General features: G+C 34.5%; 1 protein-coding gene and 1 pseudogene across 1 annotated transcript in view; both read right to left on the bottom strand.

Moving 5' to 3' along the window:
• Positions 1 to 17,184, bottom strand: part of LOC148948156 (uncharacterized) — a 165,059-nt gene that overhangs the window by 124,657 nt on the left and 23,218 nt on the right. The window lies entirely within an intron of this gene.
• Positions 12,848 to 15,534, bottom strand: LOC148948157 (uncharacterized; annotated as a pseudogene).

Genomic DNA, 17,184 nt, shown 5'->3' with positions numbered 1-17,184 from the left:
AGCAGGACACTCCCCTCAAAGTCTTCAGGGCAAGGGTTATAAGTTATGCCCTTGGGGCATATAAGGTTTTTATTGAAATCTTTGTCGTAGAAACTTAAAAAAGAGCTAAATCGATTGGGAAGTCAAAGAGCTGGTGGCCTTTATAATAGTCGAAAGTGATTTGAGAGCAACTAACCCCCCCCCCCCTCACGCCCCCCTTTTCCCCAAACACATCTAATCAAAATTTTTAGATAGTCATTTTATTCAACGTAGTTGAAAATTTTGGAAATTAGGTCCTTAAGGATGACAGCCCCTCCTTCTCAGAGCCCTCAGGGAAAGGGTTGTAAGTTATGCCCTGGGGGCAAATAAGTTTTTTATTGAAAGTTTTGTCGTAGAAACTTCAAAAGGGCTCATTCAATTGGAAATTGAATGGGCTAGTGTCTTATTAATAGTTGAAAGTGATTGGAAAGCAACTAACGCCCTCTCTTGCCCACCGTTTACCCAAGCACATCCAATCAAAATTTTGAGATATCCTTTTTATTCAACGTAGTTGAAAGTTCTGGAAATTAGGTCCTTTAGGATGATAAGCCCCTCAGAGCCCTCAGTGCAAGGTTTGTAAGTTATGCCCTTGGGGGCATCTAAGGTTTATATAGAAAGTTGTTGTAGAAATTTCAAAAAGAGCTTATTTGATTGGAAATTGAAATTGCCCTTTTTAAGAGTCGAAAGTGAGTGGAGAGTAATTAACCCTCTCACGCCCAACATTTTCCCAAAAACATTCAATCAGAGTTTAGAGATAGCTATTTTGTTCAACGTAGCTGAAAGTTCTGGAAATTACGTATTTCTGGAAGTCAAACCCCCAGAGCCCCAAGGGCAAAGGTTGTAAGTTATGCCCTGGGGTTATATAAGGTTTTTTTTTAGATGTAGTTGTCGTAAAACTTCAAAAGGGGCTCATTCAATTGGAAATTGAGAGGGCTAGTGCCCTTTTTAATAGTCAAAAGTAATTTGAGGGTAACTAACCTCCCTCTTACGCCCACTATTCCTCCAAACACATCCAATCAAAATTTTCAGATAGCCATTTTGTTCAGCGTCATAGAAAGTTCTGGAAATTAGGTCTTTGAGAATGACAACCCTCCCCTCAGCCCTCGGAGCAAGGGTTGTTAGTTATGCCCATGAATATAAATGAATATGCATTGTCAGTTTAATATACATATACTGATATTGAGTAATCAAAATATTAATATTATTTGATTTACTAAATTTATAAAAGTAAAAACATTTATATTTTTTTCAGGAAAGTGCAAATTTTGTTCTGGCCTTGGGAAGGCATAGGGGTTTTGAGCCCAACTTATGCTAATTTCTGCTCGTTTTGAGTTTGAATCGGTTATTTATTGTAATTTCTGTTCGTTTTGGGTTTCATTTATTTATTGATGCTGGTTTGTGGTAGTTTCATGCTTGGTAGATTATTTGATTTTATTTTTGCTCATTTTTTATTTAATGGTGTTCTTTATTTTTCTTTGAAAAACTTATTTTGTGGAATTTTTTTTTTTAATTAACTTTAAGAAAACTCTAATTAAACCACTGTATAAGAGAGGTAATAAGTTAGCCTGGTTTCTTTAGGTAGCAAATTACTTAGTATGATGATATTTCTTAGACTTAGAGATGCTGTAGACAAAGTTTCAAAACAAGAGATTTGCAATAATTTGAATAAATGCGATACTTATGTTAATATGCCAAGTCCTGTTTAAGACAAGATTCTCGCATAAAAGCTTCAGACTGAGCAGCTCAATCTGATGATTGCAAACACAAAACTCAGGGCAACCTGCACAAGCAGTAGTGGGAAAAAGTTGGTTTATTATCCAAAGACAAGTTCCAACATAAACAAAACCCTAGACATCCATCTGCTTGTTATTGAGAGGCAATTTATAGTCCTGGAGACAACATGGATGACCGGATATTTTTTATGCTAAGGAACTCTGCGGGGTCCTCAGAGCCATAATGAACGGCTTGGACGATCCAAACCATAATAACACCTCTTTTCTGGAGCCAGTGTACCAAAGTCTACTGGGCAAGATGGAAATCAGCAATGAAAGTCTTCCCAAATCACGAAAATATCCCCGAAAAAAAACTTAGATCTCATAAAATTCATGTTAGAGCTATTGGCATGGACTTACGTTGAAAGCTATAAAATCATTAATTGTACAATCTTTAAGACCCTATTCCGTGAAACTTGAGCAGTTAAATTGATATTCTTGACTCTCTGGTTAGTTTACCAGTGGATTGAGATCCCCCACTTTTGCCATGGTGAAAGGAGTGTCATCAAACTGAGACTGGTCGTGACATGTTTACGTACAACGATGCTTTGACACTGTCGATCCAAGATGTTTGTTTTTATAACTTAAGTTTTATATTTGTGTTTTCATCATTTTGTGTTTAGTTCGTATACTTTTATTAAAATAATCCAATTCTCACCTCTGATTTCTCTTTTTATATGAATCATATTATCACTTTTTCCTACTTCTTCCACTTGATCGACAACTAGTTGTAATTATGCACAAAGAATGATTCTCTGGGCTGAACTGTGTTTTATAGGATTTTCCTAGACTGGCATTTCTTGGGCTGAAATTTTTCCTTTAGGATTTTTCCAGACCAGCATCCAAATTAACTGTAGCGTAATAACTTAAAATAAGCGGAGAGGAGCCTCTTAAATCCAGGCAAATTTTAAAGGATCTGAATAACCAGCAAATGGACTTCATAAAAAAAAACAAAAAGTTCACCTCAATTGATTTTCACATTTACTTCCTCTTGAAACAAGATTCACAAGCAATGAATAAAATTTAAAAGCTGATTTTAGACACAAATCTTTGATTCTTTTAGGTCTTCGTGGCAAAAAATCACCCCAGAGGATCCTTTCAAGCTGCTTAGAATGCTAATTTTGGCTAATTTTCTAGAGAGGACAAAGATACCCTAGGGTATGCTTCGCAAAGGAAATTACAGTAGTAAGTATCAATCAAATCCCCTCTTAGACCGTTCACCAAACAAATAACAACAGACGTATTGATTCCATTTTTTTGGGAGGATAGGACTTGCTTATTTAATGTTTTTTCAGTGCATAGGAGCCCTCTTACACAACGAATTTGTCAGCATAAGTTCAGAACCTATAAATCCTAAAGTTTTTTCATTTGAGTTCCTCATTCTATCCCAATCAAACAAAATGTGGGTTCAACTTTGAATCTAGGGGGCAGCACCGGCACAAATAGTAATGTGAGAATATGTGAAAGCCATCATAACTTGACTAAATTGTAAAAATAGCAAAGTATGACTTTTGAGTAATTATAAAGGTAACGAAGCATTAATTTTCTTTGTGTAAAGAGAACAAACAACATTACATTTGAATAAGAATACCCTTGATCCGTTTAGAGCCATAAAATGCAAATGCCGGACCACCATTTTAAACCAGGGGTCAGCGACAAGAAAATTACGCGAGTTGTATCACATGACAAAACAGGGTTTTTAATAGAGAAAGCGGAAGCTAACCTTTTGAAGAAAGAACTATTATTAGGATTACATCAAAACTGGTCTCTGGCCAATGAGAGAAAAGAAGAACAAAATAAGACAAAACGTAAAATAGGGATTCGGGGACGGAAAAGAGGGTAGTCTATTTTGGATCAAACAAGGAGTAAGTGCTTTTACTTTGTAATTACGATAGGCTGCCGCTGTCTGTCTGAATTCCCTTTGGAGACAAAAGTTTGAAGATAAAATCAAAATAAGGAAAAAACTTCTAAGGATTTCTGTCATTTGGAGATAACTTTAATACGTATATGGGAGAAAATAATAACAACTAGTGTTGAAATCTAACACTTACTATAAAGTTGGTGATTTTGGGTTTATAGTTCGGTAGTATTTCCAATTAGACAAGACTTGAGCCATTTGGACAAAATAGTATTTTAAGGTTAAAATAAGCTAAATTAAATTTCTTCCCAGAAATTTAAGTTTTGAATAACTGAGGGTTCAAAAAGGGAAGGAACCTTAACCAAGAAGAGAACGCTAGGAGAGCAATTTCTGCTTCCCTTTTTCAGCCTAGAGTTTCTTGGAGCTTAGATTAACTTTATAAAGACCTTATATCCGAAAATTGGAATTATCGGACAAAAACATTACTTCCCCCCCTTTTTTTCCAATCTTCAGACGTTTATATGGAGAGGAACATCGTTCCCTTTTTAATCGTTCTTTCATTTCGTTAAATCCGTACTGGATGTTTATACAAAGGTGGCCTTAATGTTTATACAGGTAGGTTAGGGAAAAAGAAAATAGTATTGTCAACTTAAGAATTTCCAAACCTTTATGTCCAGATATTTTCAATTAAGAGTTTTACCTGCTAAAGTTAAAGCTTAATAAAGGTCCAAGGAATACACAGCTCTTTTCAAGAAATAATAAGATAATCTCTTGGTTTGGGTTAATGAAAATTGAATTAAAATCAAGTACGGTTATTCTTAGTTTAGCTCAACAATAGTTTGAACTAAAGGATTTTAATAACCCAGAACTCAAGCCTTGACTAGCTGTTCAAGTGTAACCTTTTTAAGTAGAAACATTCGATAGCCTAGAATTAACTTAATCCTTTTCTTTTCGGTAAACATTGGTGGATTGAACAAGTAGATCATTAGACCTTAGACCTAGAAGAGGTTTAGAAATATTCAACATAATCAGAATTAGAATATTTTTTCTTTTTATCTTGTTTTGTAATACAAATCAGTTGTCACTGAATTCTGAGTACCGATTTCTTACCCAAGCCTCAGTTTGTAACACGCTACCAAATTTATTAGCCCTGTTAGTAGGGGCAACCTTACAACTGGTAGCATTGGTACTCAGGTTTGGTACAACTGGTCGCAGCGGTACTCAAGTTCGGTGCAACTTTCGTTTAAGTGGGGAGGATTAATTAAATTTATTTAAATTTGTTAAAATTTAGTCATTTGTTCCTCACTAGAAAGTGTGTGTTCAGTTTTCCAAACGTATCAGAGACAGAAAAGTTTGAAAAAGTGTTCATTAAAGAAATTTTTAACCTTAAAGGGAAGTTCAGACAGCCTTTTATCTTCCTAAGATTCTTTCTTTCTTCTCCTTTTCTTTCTCTTTGCTACAAGTTCTAGTATCCGAATCGTCTATAATTTACTTAAATAGGATCATAGGTTAATCATCCTCAAGAGTGTGTAATTATAATACTAAACTTGAGAGTAAATTTAAAATTCTCATACAATTTATAAATAGACCCATTTTAGTGACTTAAAAAACTATAAGGGATCAAAACGTCTCCCACACTAAGAATTGAAAAGAATAGATCCATCATGAGTTCAAATGAAAACAAAATTAAAGAGTTAGAAATTGCACTACGACAAGCGCAAGAGGAGAGAATAAGAGTAGAAGAGATCGCACAAGCTAGAATAAACGCTCTACAAGAGCGATATGGAGACGCCTCAGTCACAAACAGGCTTCAAAACCTATTTGTGGAGCAAGCGCCCCTCATCTCGTTACTAACATATCCAAATGAAATCCATTCATGGATTATCAAACTTAAACAAATACAAAGGAGTTTAGGGAAATATGATATTGCTATGATAAATAAAGCTATCTGTTATACAAGAGGAGAGATAAAAAGATTCGCAACAAGTTTAGATATTCCCAAAATAAGAGATTTAGACCATTTAGAAAAACTTCTAAAATAAGCCTTTTTACATGAAAAACCAGCCGCACAAAAACTAGAAAAGCTGCTCTCTGAAAAACGAAGGCCATCTGAGTTAGTACACCAATTTTATTCCCGGATCAGGGGAAAGGCAATAGATTATGCAAAAAATTTTCCTGGTATAAGAGCAAATGACATTACGATGAGTATTTTTAAGGGTTGCATGTCCATTCCATTGGAAGAAGAGTGTTAGAACAATCTAAGGCCTCGGACGACCAAGATGAATTATTAAAACTTGCAAAAAGAGTCGAAGCAATAGATTTAATATATAGGGACTCCCCAGATATGTCCTTGGGAGCAGCGGTGGTAGACTCAAAAGACAGAAATTCCGCTAAAGAACCTGGAGTTAACCACAGAGTAGAATATAAAAACAAGGGCAATTATAACTATGAAAAATGAAAATGTTTTAATCTCCACTTAAATCTTTAAGTGGAGAGACCTTATCACTAATAGAAGAGATAAATGTAGCATTCTGCATTACATATGAGGCAAAACAGAATGAAAGATTATTTTGGAAATTTTTAGTCGTCCCAAACTTGAAATTTGACGTAATTATAGGATATGATATTTTAAACAAACTTGATTGTACGTTAAATTTAAAATATAATACAATTTCTTTAGGAAATACAATTACGGAGGAAATAAATTCCCTTGCGTTTTTCACGGAAGAAATTTCGGGAAGGGGATTGACATATATATTGAAACAGGTCTGCATTCAGGCTAATTGTTTCAAAATCATTAAGGCCAAATTGTCGAAGGACTCAGCACCCTTTGTAGCTCACGGCGACACTATAATGTTTACCCCGAATATTCAGACACAATTACACATATCTCCGTCGCTGTGTGAAACTTATTAATACGAGCTATGAACCTCTAAACTTACCACGAGGTAAAACCGTTGGTTCATATGAGGTGATAAACAATGAATATTTAACGGATGCGACTCTCTTAGCAGCAGGAGTAATAGAAAGTAAAGAGGAATCCCTCTCTATGGTGGAGGATAAAATAGTATGGGAAGACAGCGAATTTTTAAAGATAATTAAAACGGGTCCGTTAAGTTCAGAAAGAAAACAAATAGTAGAGACAGTCTTATTAAAATTGAAACGAGCCTTTGCAACTGGACCTTATGATGTAGGGCAAAATGACCTCCCAGGATATAAGGTAAAAATAGACCCAGACATACCTATTAAGTGTGTCAAACAATTCCCTTTACCATTTTTAATGACAGAATGCTTACAAAAACTTATAAACGAAATGGTGAGAGTAGGAATAATTGAAATAAGACGCTCTGAATATACAGCTCCAATATTTTGCATAGGAAAACCAGGAAAGGATGGGAAAATTCCACTAAAAAACTTGCGGGATGAAAGTAATAGTCGGTTCCTCATAGATTTAAGAGCAATAAATAAGGTGATAAAAGACTCACAGGGGGGTATTCTAAGAATTTCAGAGTCATCTCTGATCTATCTAATAAAAACAAATTCATTTCAACTATTGATATTAGAAATGGATTTAGTCACTGTAACTTAGCTGAAGAAAGCCAAAAATATTTTAGTTTCTCAAATAAGGGGATCTCTTATGTATTTAAGCGCGTGCCACAAGGGTCAGTTTTCTCGCCCCGCGCTTTTGTTGAATTTTTAAATCAGGTTTACCGACCCGAATTTTCTTCATTTTTATCAAGTTATGTAGATGACTTGACAATACATACGTCAGGGAACTTTGAAGAACATTTGAAACATATTGAACTAACTTTGAAACAGGCTATAAAATTTAATCCAAGGCTTAATATTGATAACTCTCAATTTTTTTCGGAAGAGTGTGACTTGTTAGGGTTTCCAGTCTCCACAAAAGGAGTGAAACCACAAGCACAAAAATTAGAAGCTATAAAGAAATTGGAACCACCAAGTGACGTCACAGGAATTAGGTAATTTCTAGGCTTAACAGGTTATTACAGGGGATTCTATCATAATTACGCAAAATTAGCTGAACCTTTAATTCGACTAACTAGAAAAAACTTTCCTTTTATTTTCGGCCCAGAACAAAGCGTAGTCTTTGAAAAATTAAAACCAGAATTACTAAATCCAAATAGTACTTTCTTAGAGTTTCCTGATAAAGACAAAGAATTTTACCTTGTCAAGGACGCCTCGGAAAAAAGTATTGCTTCAATTTTAATGCAAGAATGTGAAACAACTGACGGATTTTGAATAGTGGCAACATATTCAAAGGTTCTTAGTGGCGCAGCCTCTAGGTTTGATAACCACAACAGGGAACTTTTTGCCTTAGTACAAAGTCTAAAGCACTTCCAAAAGGGATATTTATGGGCCGCGGGAACTCACATATTTGTAGACTGTACAGCACTAACATATCTTGAAAGATCAAAGGATCTTCACTCAAAATTATATAGAATTGCGTTTCTATTAGACAACGATTTGTATACATATCACCACATTAGCACTAGCAGGAACCCTGCAGACTATTTGAGTCGCCCTAGCTCGCAATTTGTTAAGAAAAATAGGTCAATTAATCTTGATAAGTTAGAAGTAGAATATTTAGCCCTATTAGGAGACGAGGAACCGATTGATTTTTTTGGAATAGGTAAAGAAGAGATGAGGGAATTTCAACTAGAAGACTCTAAAATTAAGGTGGCAATCGATGAAATAATAAAATTAGAAAATACACTCCTAGGCTTAAAATCTCCTCAGGATACAGATAAAAACCATGAAAAGTCTAAAGAGGGTAGAAATGAACAGTCGAGCCAAACTGGTTTGACCAGGCGCTGTGAGGAATGTGAGTCAAATACGGGTAGCTCAAACATTCCCGGAGCTATCAAAACATCGAAAGGAGATGAATTCAGTAGTAATACTGAAGAAGAGTTTCCTTCTATAAGAAGGAACAAGCCTGGGTACAGGAATAGATGCCTAACCTCTGGATGTATACACGACAAACTGAAAGAGGTAAAAGTAAAGGGCACTACGCATGCGTTTATTACTGATCGTATGTCAATTTTAGAGGGGAGTGAAATTGAATCCCTGTAAAAGACAAGTTCTGACGGCGGAACTTGCAAAGACCAGAACTACTGTGGGAGTTATTGGCACTATGGATAATCGGGCCGAATCCAAAACGTCCAGGGATTCAGACTCGGAGAGGGACGAGCCGTTATGGATACGACAAGCTTGTGCGGTGGAGCTTGCGAAGACTAGGACTATAGAAAGGGTCACTAGTATGGATAATTGGGCTGGGTCTGGAATACCCGAAGACCTAGGCACCAAGAGGGGTAAGCTGCAGGAAGAATTTCCAAAATTTGACGTTTCTGGCACAGCTCAAATTAACAACAGACCAGAAACTTCAAATTTGGGGGAAGGGAATCCATTTGTTGTGAAATGGTGAAGAGATCTTCAGTTGATCCTAGTTGAAGGAATATTGTATGCAATAGACGACTCAGAAAAAAGGAAACAGATACATCAATTTAAAATCATCCTACCAAAAAAACTAATTAGAGGAATCATTAATCTTATGCATACGAGCTTTTTCCTAGGAGCACACATGGGGGCGATAAAAACTTTGAATAAGTTAAAACAAAGTTGTGTTTTTGAAAATATGTACTACCAAGTTGAGGGGGTAAAGAATTGTGATCTACATTTAAGGAGGAATAAAGTTAGCAATATATATCCTAAATTGAGAGAAAGTATTTTCCCCGACCACCCATTTCATATCTGGTCAATGGATACCACGGGAAAACTACAACTTTGCGCTAACGGTGACCAATATATAATTATTGCAGTAGAGCATTTCACTCAGTATACAGTCATAGTACCAGCCAAAGACCTCAGGTCAAAATCAGTGATGGAATTTATAATAAAAGAAATCATATCCAATTTTGGAAATATGGATTTCCTACTGTCTGATAATGCCACATGCTTTACAAGTAAAACCTTTAATGAAATCGCCAAAGAATTAGGATTCAAAATTATACATTCATCGCCAAGAAACCCCCGATCTAATTGATTAGCAGAAAATAGAGTAAAACGTGTAAAAAGAATACTAACTCACTACCACGATGAGATACATAGAGGAAATTGGAGTGAATTCTTACCATTCATAAAATTAGCATTAAACACTAGTATAGATGATAGCAGAAAATATACACCCTTTTTTCTACTACATGGTTTCGAACCGAGATCAGAATTTGACAACATTGTTTCTAATCCAAGGGAGGGGTTCTGTTCAGAAGATGAATGGGTATCTAATGTCGTTCAAGAGGTATTGGTCAGCCGACAAATATGTATGAATGAATTAAAAAGGGCCCGAAAAGGTCAAGCGGCACAATACAACAAAAGAATATTGGAAATCGAAGTCTTCCCTAATAATTTTGTGTACGTCACTCAAGAAAGTTCATCAAAAAATTATTCATTTAGGGGACCTTATCTAGTGTTATTAGAATTATGTAAAAACTTATTTTTGTTACAGGATTTAAAAATCTTTCAACGCAGGCTAGTAAATATAAGACAACTTAAAAAGATAAACGACCACGAAAGGTTTTTAGCCATGAACCCCGAGATAGCACAACAAAGGTCCAGGGTAGATGACAAGCCCTTAGATCCAATAACAAATGAAATTGAAGGGGAGAAAACGATTAAAACACTGATAGAGGAAAACATCCTCCATAATGTTTGACAATTCAATTTAAAGGGAAGTTTACTAAACCATATAAATGAAAATAATTTGAAAAGTATAAACCAGCTTTACATAAAGTCTTTGACCGAGGGGAATGGTTCTAGTCAGTCAGAACCACAGACATAATTGAGTTTACCAGAGCCTCAATTACAACCCATGGGCGAAATAACCAGTGAGGAAATAAATGACAATGCGGAAGGAAATACTTCTGTGCAAACAGTTGATAATTACGAACAAGGAAGATTTATCCATGAAAGAAAAGCTAAATCAAAACCCCTAAATTATAAAGATCCTAGTTTAAAGGATTTTCTCGGCGGAAAAATAACAAAACCTTAATAAATAACAAACATACCTCATTATAAATTTAAACTTCACTACCAATAGGTTATAGAGTATCGGTAAATTATAGGCGTTACGGCTTACTGGAGCTTTATAAATCGACTAGCTGTAATGTGGCGACACAACAATTGAAATTGTTGGTTATTTGTGATTTCTCCATATCAAATAAACAACATGGGTTCAGAATGTTCGAAATGTTCAGCATTCCGTTCCCAGTGTCAAACATTTCGTATCTCTTTCAAATAGAAAACGAGTTCAAATTTTGTAGGTTGAGTAAAGATCAAACGAGATATTTTTTAGAAGATGACAATATAGAAAAAGGATGTAATTTAAAGAGTATACCACTATTGTGCAACCACCAATTTATTATTAGAAGCACACAAATGAACTCCTGTAGTTTATCAAACTATATTGAAAATAATACATTAATTAATAAAGAGTGTCAAACCAATATTATAAAGGAAAATAAAATCCTAATCCAAAGAATTGGAAGGGAAAAGTATATAATCAAATCTCCTTTCAAAGAAGAAATAAGAATACATTTCGAATGCAAAACAGAAAAAAAACAGTAAATTCACATATATAAAAGGCACCTCAATAGTGAAATTGCCAGAAGAATGTTCTCTAACTGCAGATATGTTAAAGATAAACAGTATGTATAGGGGACAGATTACAAAGGAAATGACACCTTTGAACATATTGATAATTAGCCTAAAAGGCAACCTCTCCATAGCTGGTATAAAAAACGAATGGAGCAAAGAATTTGAAAGCCATCATAACCTGACTAAATTGTAAAAATAGCAAAGTATGACTTTTGAGTAATTATAAAGGTAACAAAGTATTAATTTTCTTTGTGTAAGGAAAACAAACAACATTACATTTGAATAAGAATATCCTTGATCCATTTGGGGCCATAAAATGCAAATGCCGGACCACTGTTTTAAACCAGGGGTCAACGACAAGAAAATTACGCGAGTTGTATCACATGACAAAACAGGGTTTTTAATAGAGAAAGCGGAAACTAACCTTTTGAACAAAGAACTATTATTAGGATTACATCAAAACTGGTCTCTGGCCAATGAGAGAAAAGAAGAACAAAATAAGACAAAACGTAAAATAGGGATTCGGGGACGGAAAAGAGGGTAGTCTATTTTGGATCAAACAAGGAGTAAGTGTTTTTACTTTGTAATTACGATAGGCTACCACTGTCTGTCTGAATTCCCCTTGGAGACAAAAGTTTGAAGATAAAATTAAAATAAGAAGAAAACCTCTAAAGATGTCTGTCATTTTGAGATAACTTTAATACGTATATGGGAGAAAATAATAACAACTAGTGCTGAAATCTACATTTGCTATAAAGTTGGTGATTTTGGGTTTATAGTTCAGTATTATTTCCACTTAGACAAGGCTTGAGCCATTTGGACAAAACAGCATTTTAAGGTTAAAATAAGCTAAGTTTTTAAGGTTTTTAAGGTTAAATAAGGTTAAAAGGTTAAAATAAGCTTTGAATAACTGAGGGTTCAAAGAGGGAAGGAACCTTAACCAAGAAGAGAACGCTAGGAGAGCCATTTGTGCTTCCCTTTTTCAGCCTAGAGTTTCTTGGAACTTAGGTTGACTTTATAAAGACCTTATATCCAAAAATTGGAATTATCGGACAGGAACATTACTTCCCCCCCCCCTTTTTTGCAATCTTCAGACGATTATACGGAGAGGAACATCGTTCCCTTTTTAATCATTCTTTTTTTTCGTTAAACCCATACTGCATGTTTATACAAAGGTGGCCTTAATGTTTATACAGATAGGTTAGGAAAAAGGGAACAGTATTGTCGACTTAAGAATTTTCAAACCTTTATGTCCAGATATTTTCAATTAAGAGTTTTCCCTGCTAAAGTTAAACCTTAATAAAGCTCAAAGGAATACACGACCCTTTTCAAGAAATAATCAGAGGATCTCTTGGTTTGGGTTGATGAAAATTGAATTAAAATCAAGTACGGTTATTCTTAGTTTTGCTCAAAAATGACTTGAACTGAAGAATTTTGATAAACCAGAACTCAAGCCTTGACTAGCTATTCAAGTATAACTTTTTTAAGTAGAAACATGCGATAGCCTAGAATTAACTTAATCTTTTTCTTTTCGGTAAACATTGGTGGATTAAACAAGTAGATCATTAGACCTTAGACCTAGAAGAGGTTGAGAAGTATTCATAATAATCAAAATTAGAATATTCTTCTTTTTATCTTCTTTTGTAATAAAAATCAGTTGTCACTGAATTGTTAGTACCGATTTCTTACCCAAGCCTCAGTTTGTAACACGCTACCAAATTTATTAGCCCTGTTAGTAGGGGCAACTTTACAGTAAGAAAAACAAACAAGTCTTTCAGTTTTTTTCAAAATTCCAGTTACCTAGGTCAAGGGCTGTGAGTTAACGTAATTTTAATCATTTTCAGGCCCCCTCCTTTTCAAATAAATCTTGTGGTCTACTTAGGCAAGCAAACAAAATCATAATTCATGAATTCTGAAAATTTTAAACTAATTCAAAAAGTAAAATTTTTAACACAGGTTAATATCAGAACACATTGAAATGTTGAATGGTAGATAATCATTTGTTTTTACTTTCCAATAGACAAAAAATTTCTCAGGTATAATTGAAAAAATTGAATTTGCCGGCAATTCAAAAACAAAGTTTTTGGGTCTTTTTGAAGATTATATACGGACACAACAATGCTTTTCAGTTTCTTTGTGTGGTTGGGTCTCTTGACCCAAAGATACATAATGCCAAATAATACCATAAATAAAGGGGTGCACCTGGGCTGAAATTTCTCTTAGGTTTTTTTTTCTTCTTTTAATCGAAATCAGAGTAATTCAGTAAGTATCATTTATAAAGAAGAATAAGAGACACATGAAGCACAAACTTGTTATTGTCAAATGATCCATTGTTCCGGTTTCTTTAGCCTTGGTAATTTTAATTTTTTGTGGAACTAAATTAAACAATTGACGACTAATTATATCTTACTTTCTTGTGTAGGTTTTTGGTTTCTTAATAATCCTAATTATTATGCATTTTAGTTTTGGACAATATAAACTTCTGTTTCTTTTAAGATTATCAATTTAAGAGGATTTTTTTTTGGAAAATAGGGATTTGCCTTTTTCAGCTTGTGTGGTTCCACATTGGTCATTGGATGAAAACTCAAGCTTAACATGCTAAAAAAAAACACAAAAAGACTATTTAATTATCCAAAGCGCTAATTTAAATATGAAAATTAGCCAACGTAGAATAGCTTTAATTCTTCATCAAGTTTTCAATTTTAAATAAAATCAATGTTCTTCCAAAGGTCTTGTTGTACTCTATACACTGAGAGGCTTTTTCTAGAATAGGTTGTTACATGCTAATTCAGAGCTGACTTAAATGAATATACCCTTTTGCACAAGTCACATTTAAATGTTGTCACCTGTATGCATGAGCGTGCATACAGGTGGGCGTGTTCAAATAGTCCAGCCACGGCAAGCATTTCTTGCATAAACCCTTTTTTAAATAGTTTCTCACCTCTAAGAAATCTTTGGAGCTCATTCAAAAACATTGATGGAAACACACATTTCTTACATATATCAAACTGGTAACAATCAAGAAAATTTGTACTACTGAAGAAACTAAAATTGCTAAAGAAACTAAACATATAAAAAAACATTGAAAAAATTAGTTCGATGCACTAACTATAGTACATCGATGTTCAGTGAAGCAAATTTGCATTACTAAAGAAACTAAAATTTCTAAAGAAATTAAAAACATACAAAAACATCAAAAAAACTAATTTGATGTACTAATTGGTTGTGAGAATAGTAACCAGAAACCACTGAGGTTACAACAATTTTCCTAAACTCCTGTATGCACTCTTTAATGCCAGTAAAATTGCTAAAATCATAAAAGTGTTTCTACACACATGTCATATGTAAGGTTTCTCACCTGTACGCAGTCTTTGATATGTATTCAAATTGCAAACTTACAAAAACACTTCTCGCGTACATACTTCTCGCGTAACTCTTTTATTGGTGTTCAAACTTGATACTCGAGAAAAGGTTTTACCACAAACATCAAACTTAAACGGCTTCTCAAACGTGTGCACTTTTTGATGGGTGTTCAAAAGTGATTCCCGAGAAAAGGTTTTATCACAGACGTCATATTTAAACAGTTTCTCACCCATATGCACTCTTTGGTGCCGGTTCAAATGTGATGCTTGAGAAAAGGTTTTATAAGAAAACGTCACACTTAAACGGCTTCTCACCCGTATGCATTCTTTTATGGGTGTTCAAATTTGATGCTTGAGAAAAGGTTTTATCACAAACGGCACACTTAAATGGGTTCTCACCCGTATGCACTCTCTTATGGGTCTTCAAATTTGATGCTTGAGAAAAGATTTGGTCGCAAACATCACACTTCAACGGTTTTTCACCCGTATGCTCTCTTTTATGGCTGTTCAAATTTTGTGCTAAAGAAAAGGTTTTATCAAAAACGTCACACTTAAACGATTTCTCATTCGTATGCACTCTTTGGTGCAGGTTCAAATATGATGCTCGAAATCACAAACATTACAGTTAAACGGCTTTTCACCCGTATGTACTCTTTGGTGTCGGTTCAAATGTGATGCTTGAGAAAAGGTGTTATCACAAACGTCACATTTAAACGGTTTTTCTCCCGCATGCACTCTTATGTGCCGGTTCAAAAGCTGCATGCGAAAAAAGGTTTTATCACATACATCACATTTATGTGTCTTTTTCTTTTCATGAGTTATTTTTTATACTTTTTACTTTGAGGCTGACTTTTCAAACCTGTTTTCTGATATTCTAAGCCTTTTCCTTCAGATTCTAATGCACATGAAATTAAGAAACTACCTGTGGATGAATTCTTTGAAACAACTAGTGATGTATTTCCCTATAAGTACATTCCAGACACGTGTCGTGAAAAGTGACCTAAAAGTTTAAAAGTCAACAGAGTTAACCAAATAACAGGAAAAATCAAAACTCTAAAAACTAAAAACAAATACATATCTTTCAAAATGTTTTGAAAACCTACAGAGTTAAAAACAGAAAAAAACAGTATATTTTTCAATAGGTTTTAACAACTAATTTTATATTCGATCCCTCTTCTCTCCCTCCTGGTGATACTTATATTAGTTTTTAAGATTAGTTATTCTAATTCAACGAAAGTGCGAAAATGAAACCTAGAAATATCAAGAAGTATACCTTAGAGTAAATCAAACGATAATTGAAGGAGAGGAAATATTACCGTAGATATCAGGAATTATTGTAACAAAAAGAGAGAGAGAGCTAAAAGAATGAACATCATATGTTGAAGTTAGAATTTTTTGGGTAGCAACAAAGCTTTGGATAAAAAAAACGACGGAAGTCATGTTTTCCTCTGGTCTTACAAATAGCTATTTAAATAGGGATAAATCATTTTAATTGACAATGAAAAGCAATAAAACAAATTCCAGATATTTTGGTCGCACATAGTGACACCGCCCTCAGCATTTAGGAAACATTTTGATTAGTAAATATCAGTATATGTATATTAAACTGACAATGCACATTCCTTTGTATTTTTTCAGTAAAGTGCAAATCTTGTTCTAGCCTTGGGAAGGCATAGGGCTTTTGCGCCCAACTTATGTTAATTTCTGGTCGTTTTGAGTTTGATTCGGTTAATTATTGTAGTTTCTCTTCGTTTTGGATTTCATTTATTTATCGATGCTGATTTGTGGTAGTTTCACGTTTGGTATATTATTTGATTTTATTTTTGCAAATTTTTTGTTTAATGGAGTTCTTTACTTTTCTTTGAAAAACTTATTTTGTGGAAAAAGTTTTTAAAATTAATTTCTGTTCGTTTTATATTGAAGTAGCCTTTTCAGGGGAAAAGAAAATAATACTTCAAATCTTTTCGTTTTTTAAGACTTTATAGTTTGGCCTGCAAAATTTTGAATGGATGTGTTTTGAAAAATGGTGGGCGTGAGAGGGACATTAGTCGCTATCATATCACTTTCAACTATTGAAAAGGCACTAGCCCTTTCAATTTCCAATTGAATGAGCCCTTTTGAACTTTCTACGACAACGCTTTCAATAAAAACTTTATATGCCCCAGGGCAAAACTTACAACCCTTGCCCTGAGGGCTGTGGGGAAGTGTCCTCCCCAAAAACATATTTTCTATCTGGAAATCAACTACGCTGAACAAAATGCCTATCCCAAAATTTTGATTGGATGTGTTTGGCGGAATAATGGGCGTGGGGGGCTAGTTTCCCTCGAATCACTTTCGACTATTAAAAAGGGTACTAGCCAATCGGATTTCCAATCGAATGAGCCTGTTTTGAAATTTCTACGACAACACCTTCTATAAAAACTTTATATTCCCCCAGGGCATAACTTAAAACCCTTGCCCTAAGGGTTGTGGGGGAGTGTACTTCTCACAAAGATATTTT

This window comes from Artemia sp. Qi Xiang Cuo, chromosome 10, assembly GCF_049724085.1.
Source record: "Artemia sp. Qi Xiang Cuo chromosome 10, ASM4972408v1, whole genome shotgun sequence".
Taxonomy (NCBI): Eukaryota; Metazoa; Arthropoda; class Branchiopoda; order Anostraca; family Artemiidae; genus Artemia; species Artemia sp. Qi Xiang Cuo.
Note: the sequence above shows the minus strand (reverse complement) of the source record. Positions and strands in the feature narration are given on the sequence as shown.